The sequence below is a fragment of the Podarcis raffonei genome, chromosome 7, assembly GCF_027172205.1.
Source record: "Podarcis raffonei isolate rPodRaf1 chromosome 7, rPodRaf1.pri, whole genome shotgun sequence".
Lineage (NCBI taxonomy): Eukaryota > Metazoa > Chordata > Lepidosauria > Squamata > Lacertidae > Podarcis > Podarcis raffonei.
In genome coordinates this window covers 69,299,315-69,310,586 of record NC_070608.1, presented here as the reverse complement: position 1 = coordinate 69,310,586, position 11,272 = coordinate 69,299,315, and positions in this window count along the sequence as shown.

Below are 11,272 nucleotides of genomic sequence, written 5' to 3'. Positions count from 1 at the left end.
CCCAGAAAAACATACCTTAAGTCATCTTCAGGCATTCAGAATCCAAGCCTTACAATCAAAGATTCTGAGAGTTGGAAGGGACCCAAGAGTTCTGCCCCCTGCAATGCAGGAATCTCAGCCAAAGCATCCTTGACAGATGTCCATCCAACCTCTGCTTAAAAACCTCCAAGGAAGGAGAGTCCACCAGCTCTCGTGGGAGTCCGTTCCACTGCTAAACAGCTCTTACTGTCAGAAAGTTTCCTTTCGAGTCCTACCCTCCAGAGCAGGAGAAAACAAGCATGCTCCATCCTCCCTGTGACAGCCTTTAAGATATTTGAAGATGGCTATCATATCTCTTCTCAGTCTCCTCTTGTTCAGGGTAAACATACCCAGTAGCCTTCAAGCACTCCTCATAAGGCTTAGTTTCCAGGCCCTTGGTCATCTTGGTTGCCTCCTCTGCACATGTTCCAGCTTGTCAACGTCCTTCTTAAATTGTGGTGCCCAGAATTGGACACAGTATCCCAAGTGTGGTCTGACCAAGACAGAATAGACTTGTACTATTAGTTCCTTTGATCTGGAACTATATTTCTGTTGTTGATAGCATTAGCTTTTTTTGCTGCTGCATCACATTGTTGACTCATGTTAAGCTTATGTTCCAACAAGACCCCTAGATTCTTTTCACATGTAAGCCAGCTGTCCCCCACCCTGTATTTGTGCATGTGGTTCTTCCTGCCTAAGTGCAGAACCTTACATTTGTCCCTATTGAAATTCATTTTGTTAGCTTGCGCCCAGTTCTCGAATCTGTTAAGGTCATTTTGAATTCTGCTTCTGTCTTTTGCGGCATTAGCTACCCCTCCCAGTTTGGTGTCATCTGCAAATTTGATGAGAATCCCCTCAATTCCTTCATCCAAGTCATTTATGAAGACATTAAACAACAACGGGCCCAGGGCAGAACCCTACGGCACCCCACTTGTTACATTACAGCAGGGCACCAACGCTACCGTATTTTTTGCTCTATAAGACTCACTTTTTCCCTCCTAAAAAGTAAGGGGAAATGTGTGTGCGTCTTACGGAGCGAATGCAGGCTGCGCAGCTATCCCAGAAGCCAGAACAGCAAGAGGGATTGCTGCTTTCATTGCGCAGCGATCCCTCTTGCTGTTCTGGCTTCTGAGATTCAGAATATTTTTTTCCTTGTTTTCCTCCTCCAAAAACTAAGTGTGTCTTGTGGTCTGGTGCATCTTATAGAGCAAAAAATACGGTACATCTGTTGCCACAGTTTTCAGAACTTTAGTTTTCCATGCTTCTAAAATGTACATTAAGCCTACATCCCTTGTGATTTAAAATATACTGCATATAAGAATGATCTCAGGGGGTTTGGGGGGAATTGAAGTTAAGCATTCCATTCAACTAACTTTTACTCTGAGTAGACCCATTGAAATTAGTAGGACTAAGTTAGTCATGGCCATTAATTTCAGCAGTTCTACTAGGAGTCAAAGTTACTTGAATACAACTCTTTGGGGGCAACCCTACAGCCAGATCTGCCAGAATGAGCAGTTTTAGAATGCAGTGGATCCATTAGATACCCCAATAGGACCTTTAAAACTCTAGGGCACCATGCACATGATAACATGGGAGAGCATTTATCTGATTCTTTCTATAAACTATTTCCATTTCTCTTACTCTCTGGAAATGTATTTAAGTATGTCAGATTGTGAAGTGACACGCTGGGACCTTATCCCACACTGAATTGGAAGCCCTGTGACATCAATGAAGAGAACAGTTGGAACAGAAGTCAAAAAGAAATGATTTGCCACAAAATTCTGAAGCAATTTTTAAAGCAAATCATTTAGAGCCCTGGTCATATTTAGATAGTCAAATTGGGGGAAGTGACACAGGATAAGGGAAGGACCAAGGAGGAAACTATTCCATTAATTTGAATCTGAAATCATGCCCGGAGTCTACAAGTGTAAAACAGGCCCCCCACTTCAGACTTTCCCCCTCCAACATGGAGAAGGTGATGATGGGCACACCAAGGGGGGAGGGAGATCCACAAGCATGGTCCTGTCCTCCCCATTCTTATGACTATAACCACAAGAGAGAAAAGACCAAAATAGGGCCTGCATGGGTCTAGAATTAAGTCTACAGTTGACCATAGTCATGGCATAATGAAGGTGTCAGTTGAACAGGCAGAGGGAAGGTACTGGCTTCCTTTAGGGGGAAGGTTTTCAACTGTGATTTACCTTCAGCTCTCATCTCCTCAAGGTGTCAGTAGTATCTTTCCTCAATTAGACTCTCAAAATGCACGAGTTGCCTCCATGGACCTCTAGTCCCTTGTCTTCTCAACTTTCTTCTGACAATTCTGACAAGAAAAAGCTACTGAAACTCTAAAGTAGGGATGGAGAAACTTTGGTTGTCCAGATATCATTAGACTCCCAATAATAATAATTTTATGATTTATACCCCACCCAGCCACTCTGGGCAGCTTCCAACACATATAGAAACATAATAAGACATCAAACATTGAAAAAAACTTCCCTATACAGGGCTGCCTTCAGACGTTTTCTAAAAGCTGTATACTTATTTATCTCATTGACAGCTGATGGGAAGACATTTCACAGGGAGGGTGCCTCTGCCAAAAAGGCCCTCTGCCTGCTTCCCTGTAACTTTACTTCTCACAGTGAGGGACCCTCCAGAAGGCCTTCAGAGTCTCCCAATGCCTATCATCTCTGACCATTGTCTTATGCTGCCTAAAACTGTCTGAAGTTGGAATCCAACAGTGTCTGGGTGGTCATAGGTTCCCTGATCTAAAGGGATGACCTTCCAGACACAAACAATGGGATAAACTGCAGCTATTGGGATGCAAGTAAACAAAAAAATGTTTAGCAGGTGCTGTGCTGTAGACAGTACAGTGGTACCTCAGGTTAAGTACTTAATTCATTCCGGAGGTCCGTTCTTAACCTGAAACTGTTCTTAACCTGAAGCACCACTTTAGCTAATGGGGCCTCCTGCTGCTGCCGTGCCACTGGAGCACAATTTCTGTTCTCATCCTGAAGCAAAGTACTTAACCTGAAGCACTATTTCTGGGTTAGTGGAGCCTGTAACCTGAAGCGTATGTAACCTGAAGTGTATGTAACCTGAGGTACCACTGTACAGCGAAGGCAAATGCCTGACGACAATGGGCAAGGAGCAACTGAGGCCCATGTGATTGGTAGTGTAAAAATTCAGTGAACTAATATGAACTAATTTTGGATAGAATGTAATTTGCAAAATGGGAGGGGAGGGAGAAGAGGGACTGGAAAATGTCCTCTTTGAAAAAAGAAAGCTCTGCAATGATAGCTTTATTCACTGCTGTGATGTGTGTGGTTTGTCAGTTACACTTCAGAAAAGTCTGGGGGAAATGTGACTAGAGTGTTGTTTTTAACAGCATTGTGTTAGCAGTTCATCACCGCTGCCAACCTCTGAAGACACTGGCATCTGTTTGTCTGCAGAGAAATGCAACAACAGGGTGGAGGTGAAGCTACAAATGTAGTCACTCTGAATTGCTCTTGGCATTACACTTTCAAGAGCAGGCAATGTGTTTTCTGACTAATGGCAAGAGAGCACAGCTTTTCCTTTAGGAAATCATGTTATAGGTGTTCCAACCTCTTCCTGATGCTTTATTTAAAGACATACATCGTCTTCTGAGATAGAGACAAAGAAGGCCACAGGGTTGTAAATCTGGTTGTAAATGCTCCAAAATAATATTTTGTAGATAGCCATGGCACCATAAACCAATGCTGGTTTATGGTTGAGATCCAGGAGCTAAAGAGTATGCCCAGAAGTGGGGATTCTTCTGTCAAAGGACAGACCATATTAAGGCATGATTGGGGAACCTGTGGTCCAGGTGTTGCTAGACTACAACTCCCATCATCCCTGACCATTGACCATTGGAGTCCACAAACACTGGCTCCACATCCTTGGATTAAGACATCAGCACAGCTCTTTTCCTACATCAGACTTCCCAGTCACCCCAAAACCAGTCAGCCTTCTACCCCGAACTTAGCTGACATGAGTATCAGATAGAATCATTTGTAATAACAGTCCTAATACAAATAATGAAAGGTGTAAAAAAATATTTTTTTAAAAGAACTACTCTATTTTAATAAGAAGAGCTTATAACCATGTCAGACAAGCACACAATTTTAAACTTTAAGCAAACCATATACAACTAAACTATACAGTGCAGGTCACTACAGATGGGCTAAACTAGATTTGTCTGTAGTGTAAAGCAGGCTTCCCCCAACTGGTGCCCAACAGATGTTTTGGACTACAACTCCCATCATCCAGTGATCATGACCAATGGTCATGGATAATAGGAGTTGTAGTTCATTTATAAATAAATAAATAAATATTACAAAAACATAAGTCTCTAGTGCTCTCTCTGAACTCCTGAAACTATATGAAACTTGACCATGTAAAAGACCATTCTAGAACATCCCATTGCTCAGGGAATCAGGAATCACTGAACAATTATTCAGTTCAGGCACCATGTCAAACATTGATTTGAGCTAAATCCATGCTTTGTTTGAGGTTCCAAACCAAAAACCATGGTTTGAAGATGTTTATACACTTCAATTTTCCATCTGCTTAGCATTCAGCTACATAGATTTACTCACATCTCAATGGTTCAGCATCACCTTAATATGACAGCAACAGTCACTCACTGTAGTTTGTTAATTGGTTAGAACCAAACTCAGTCAAACCTAGAGTAGTCCTTAGTCGTACTTGAAATCATTGTGGCACATTAGTCTTGATTAACTTAGTCTGACTGATTTCAACAGGTCTGCTCTAATTATGATTACATCTGGATCCAGCCCAATGTTTTGTGAATTCAGATGTAATTGGAAACTGTGGTTAGTGCAAACTTTGGTTTTCAAACCAGCTTCAGACCATATACTGACCTGGCAGCCTCTGACAAACCATGGTTTGTGAGCTGGTATAGGCTTGTACATTTAAAAGAACATGGATTGGGTTGAAAGAAACATGGCTTTGACCATGCTTTTGGAATTTTCCCTGAATGCAGCTGAAAATTATAGGAGCTGAAAATTATGAGAAGAAAGGGGAACTACTCAAAAAAGGGATGCCTCCTATCTGTATATTAAGCAGATTCTCGGCGGTGGGCATCTTCAGATAAATGTGTATAAATAGTCCATGTAATTAAAAATTGTGCCAATAATAGCCAGGAGCAGGGGGCTTGGTACAATCCAGATGCAGCAGTGGAGCCAATCTGATGTAGGCTAATCTGAAAGTCCCAATTCACCATGCCAAGATCCGTGCTGCTTTGCCCCTTCCTCTCTCCCTCCACTTCCCTGTGATTCGGGGGAAACAAAACTCACTGATCTGGGTATCCCTAGGAACGTATAAAGTTTTCTAATACAGTAGTACCTCAGTTTTTGAACAGCTTAGTTCACAAACAACTTGGAACCCAAACGTCGCAAACCCGGAAGTGAGTGTTCCGGTTCTCAAAAAAAATTTTGGAAGTTGAACATGTCCTGAATGCTGAGCTTCCGTTTTTAGTGTTGTGCTTCCATTTTTAGAGAGATTGCTCTGATTGGGGCAGTGGGGAGAAGCGTCCTGGCAGAGCTCTGCAGTCCAGCTGCTTTGACGTGAGAGAGAGAGAGAGAGAGAGAGAGAGAGAGAGAGAGAGAGAGATCAAAAGATCATGCTGATTGGAGCAGTGGGGAGAAGTGTTTTAGGGGTAGTTTTTCAACAGCCTGGAACAGATTAATCCATTTTGCATTACTTTATATGGAAAAGTGCATCTTGGTTTTGGAATGTTTTGGTTTTGGAATGGACTTCCGGAACAGATTAAGTTTGAGAACCAAGGTACCACTGTACCATGTTAGACCATTGGTACATTTAACTTATAATGTCTACACTGACAGACAGTGACTCTCAAGGGTTTCACGCAGGAGTCATTGACCAACCCTACCTGGATAAGGACCAAATGTGGGAACTTTTGCATGAAAAGCATATACTCTGTGACTGAGCTATGGCCCCTCCTCTCCTTTCTGGAAGGAGGCAGGCCCAGAGCAATTACTCATGCAGAAATCAAAGTTGGGCATGTCTGCTGCATCTATGCATCCTGATTAAAAGTTCCAATCTTGCCCAGTGTAGAAATGCAGCAGAAAGAGATAGAGTGCTGCAAAACCAGAAGAACAAGCCATGGAAATCCATAAAAGGAAGGCTCATACAGTATGTGGGTGTACTCTTTGATTTCTATTTCCATAGCACACCATGTGAAAAATTATCCCTAGATATCCATGGATATAGCAACTCCGACTCTGCCCAAAACTATGGACTTTCTTCATAGACTAGAGCTTGCTATAATAATCATAATAATAGTAATAATACCAATAATACTCAACCCATCTGACTGGCTTCCCCCAGCCACTCTGGGTGGCTTTCAACACATATAAAATATCATAAAATGCCAAACATTAAAAACTTCCCAATACAAGGCTGCCTTCAGGTGTCCTCTAAAAGTTGTGTAGTTCTTTATCTCCTTGACATCTGATGGGAGGGTGTTCCACAGGGAGAGCGCCACTTCCGAGAAGGTCCTCTGTCTGGTTCCCTGTAACTTCATGCTGAGGGAACCACCAGAAGGCCTTCAGTGCTGGATCTCCATTTCTGGACTACAGAGGTGGAGATGCCGTTCTAGAACTTGTTTTCTCCGAAATGCCTGAGTATTGGCAAGGGCTGATAGGAATTGGGGTCCAACAACATCGGGAGTGGACCAGATTGGCAAAGACCGGACTACAGTCTTTCATAGCTTAACAGTGTGTGTGTGTGTGTGTGTGCACGGATACACTATTTTTATGCATTTCCTCTTGGAAGGTTATTGGAATACAGCCAAACAACAATGTCTGCTATAGGAAGGCACAACAAACAATATTTGTCACTTTCCATTAGATAACAGTATTTCACCAAACAAAGGAATTGCTTCTACACAGCCACCTTCAAAGAGGAGGTGTCCACTTGCATCCACAGTGACCTTTCTCCCACCACCCCCTCCCACCCACCCAACCCAAAAAAATCACACAAGAGCAAAAGGCAAGCACAGCTGCCATCTCCTCTATCTCATCCTCCTCCCCAGAGACCACTGGTGGAAGACGTGGTGGAAATTTAAAAGATATTCTGCTTTTATTTTGAATGGCTGTCTGGGATGGAATGGAGCACTGCGCTGGCAAATGTAATCCTGTCATTTTGTAATTTGATTTTTCAGCCTTAACAAGCTTCTGCTTAAGGTATTTTTTTAACAAAAAAAAAATCTGTGTTCTCAGGCATTCAGATTTTCCTGTAACAAAATTTATATAGATATATATTTTTAAGAAATCCTAAAAGTGAGTCATTCAGTCTCGTTTCCTAAGGCAATACTCCTTCGTCTTTGTGTCATTATAATTGTACCTTTTCTCCCTGAGTAGAATACATATATGTATGGATCTCGCCTCACCTGCTCAAATTCCTGGTTCCAGCTTTTGCCACTACAGTGCAAAGTGATAGCACAACCTTTGGCTCTGATCTGTGGGTTCATTTGCAGATGTCTCGCTAGTCTAGAATAGTCTTGATGGAAACAACAGCAATATAGAAAGCAGTGACACACAGGTGCTCATGATAATTTCTCACTTTCTCCCCCCTGCCCCAGCTCTGTATTTATGCACTCAAACATCACAGTTATGTGACACTTGGCCAGACCCAGAATTGGACACAGGCAGTCTTACAGTTGTCCCTCGAGACCGGCTGTAGCTTTCTGATGGATTGCCTTGGGGACTTCATTGACAGGTGGCGGTGGCATCAACAGCTCAAAACCTGGAGTGTGGCAGAGGCATCAGCCGTCAGGTGTTGGAGGTCTGAGTTTTCACCTGTCACATAAGCAGGGCTGATAATATGTGAGAGGGTTGCATAATTTCCCACTGGGCACTGCCTTTCACAATGTGAGCGGAACATGTCTCTCGCTAATGGCCACTAAGAATAAAAAAATGTTTTTGTTTTCTTTTTGTTTTTTTAAAAAGCAGAATCCCGACTGGGTAGTATAAGAACTGGTGCGTGGGTTTGAGTTTGCTTTTTCTGCTTCCCTCCTCCTCTCCCCCCCCCCCTTTTGCACCACCTAAGGCAGGATTGTAAGCCAAGCACTGACCTCTTTCGTACTGAGCTGTAACCTGATTTGGGAGCCCGTGGCTACGGAGCATTATTATTTTTTAAAAGCGTTTTAAATGAATAAATATTTCTGATCCATATCACTTTTGCAAGTGCTTTTTGGACATTAAACTGCATCTGATTGATTTGATTGACATCCTATGCCCTTTTAAAATGTGTTTTTTGGGGGGAGGGGGTTATTGTGTTGTTGTTTTTATTGATTATATATTTTGTGGTTTTATATTCTGATTTTGTTCTGTGAACCACCCTGAGACCTCTGGATATAGGGTGGTATATAAATTCAATCAATCAATCAATCAATCAATCAATCAATCAATCTGTGTTTGTGTCTCAAAACACACGCAAAAAAACCACTATTCTCAACCTACGTAATTGAATTCTATGTGCTTACCAGTGTTTCCTCTCAAAATACTCATTAAAAGTGTGTTTTGATGCATTTGAACTGTTTGAAACTGTGTGGCAACGTTTCAGCGCAAAATTCAGGTGATGGCTGGCTGAGGTCCATACGTACATGTGTCAGAATGGGGTGGATCAGAATCATTACACATGGCAACATGAATGAAGATGGGGCTGCAGTTTATGGCGGACTACATGTGCTTTGCATGCAAAACTTCCCAAGTTGAATCCATGCCATTTCCAAGCAAAGCTGGGAAAGAGCCCTGACTGAATTCCTGCAGCATTCCACCAGTTTGGTAGAAAGTACCACTGCGGGTGGCGCTGTGGGTTAAACCACAGAGCCTAGGACTTGCCGATCAGAAGGTCGGCGGTTCGAATCCCCATGATGGGGTGAGCTCCCCTTGCTCGGTCCCTGCTCCTGCCAACCTAGCAGTTCGAAAGCACATCAAAGTGCAAGTAGATAAATAGGTACCACTTCAGCGGGAAGGTAAATGGCGTTTCCGTGTGCTGCTCTGGTTCGCCAGAAGTGGCTTAGTCAAGCTGGCCACATGACCCGGAAGCTGTACGCCGGCTCCCTCAGCCAATAAAGTGAGATGAGTGCCGCAACCCCAGAGTTGGCCACGACTGGACCTAATGGTCAGGGGTCCGTTTACCTTTACCTTTTACCACTGCTATTTGACCTCCAGAAGGTTGGTTGCGCGATGTAATTTTATTAATTAAAAAATACTGCAAAAAGATCAAACCGATCTATTGTTAAGGAAATCAGCCCTGAGTGCTCACTGGAAGGACAGATCCTGAAGCTGAGGCTCCAATACTTTGGCCACCTCATAAGAAGAGAGGTCCCTGGAAAAGACCCTGATGTTGGGAAAGATGGAGGGCACAAGGAGAAGGGGACGACAGAGGACGAGATGGTTGGACAGTGTTCTCTAAGCTACCAACATGAGTATGACCAAACTGTGGGAGGCAGTGGAAGACAGGAGTGCCTGGCGTGCTCTGATCCATGGGATCACGAAGACTTGGACACGACTAAATGACTAAACAACAACAAAATTAATTATACCCCGCCCACCTGACTGGGTTGCCCCAGTCACTCAGGGCGGCTTCCAACATATATAAAAACATAATAAAACTACACAGGGCTGCCTTCAAATGTCTTCTAAAGGTTATATAGTTTTGTATCTCCTTGGCTCGGGGGGTTGCATAACTCCATACCCTCCAACAATTCTCCAATGAAAATAGGGACATGCTAAGGAAAATCAGGACATTCCGGGATCAAATAAAAACTGGGACAGCTTCTGTAAATCCAGGACTGTCCCTGGAAAACAGGGACAGTTGGAGGGTCTGTATAAACACGTATGTGGCAGCTGCAGGTCTTTTACATGGATGGAGTAAAAATTAAAAGCCACCCCGCCCCAAGTGCAAATATCTGGCGGGCAAAGAAATTACTGTTCCACACAGGTGATAATTATCTACCACACTTGGCTAATGAAGAGGTGGTATTTATGGCATGTGTATTTTAAAAGTGTCAGCACATATAATTGTCAAGTGCTGCACGCTTAAGAACTTTGCATTGGTACATTTATTGATTGTCTCTATAGGGAAAGAAAGCAAATGTTAGCTTCTCCTTACAATTAATCCTCAAATGTCTTCAGGAGGCGGGCGGGGGGAATTGAGAGGAGATGTAGCAGAATGAAACCGGGTCTCTGCATAACAATAAGCAAGGCAATGTGTGGTGTTGTTGGGGTTTATTTTGTTTTGTTTTTTCTTCCTCTTAGAATATATATATTGCAGATGAAACATGACTCATTTTGCCCGGAGTGATCCAAGTTAGGAAATGTGATTAGAAACATAAAAGCAAAAAGGGGAAAGATAAGAGCTACAGAAGCTCAAGTGATGGTGGTATGGAAAAATTAACCAGAGATACCGCAATTCAGAAGAGCCGGCTCATGCCTTTCAGATTTCAAAGACTTCAAAAAAGATATCAAGGCCTACCTAACACAGCCTTTGCTGCTGAGGCTGCGGACACAAAACATTAGCTTGAGCTGAATTTATGCCAACAGATTACAGCTGACTAAACAGCTGCATTTTGGTGTGATTAATACATCAATTAAACAAGCCCGTTTAAATAACTGTGTGCATTCTCAAAACCTATAGAACGAACAGGGTGGTGGCCTTGCAGATGTTGTTGCACTCCAGTGCCCATAAGCTGCATCCAGCATGGCCGAGAGTCAGAGATAATGGGAGAAAGGAATGCCAGCTTGGCCCCACGACTGTGGGGCAGTGGGTGCCATGCAATGTGCATTGCCCTGGCACAGAAATTTGTGGATGCACAGCCCCTTCATGGGGAATTTTGTGATTTTGGATGGGTAAGGAGTTAAATAAGCAAATAACATCGACAATATAAAACAAATTTACATATAAAAACATACATAAAGCAATATATAAAACAAGGAGAATAGTTTTGGATATTCAAAACAAAGTCAAACCCAATACGGACATTTGATAAGAGTAAAAATCTGCACTTGAAGGGTTTGTTGGAAAAGGGAGCTCATCAATAGGCTCTGCAAAGACAATAGAGGTGGCACCTATTTGATATGTTATTTCCTCCAGAAAACCAAAATACACATTGCATTTGGGGGCAGGATGGAATTTTGATGACAACATGTGACTGAGTGCTGCACCAAACACACACAAAAAAAAC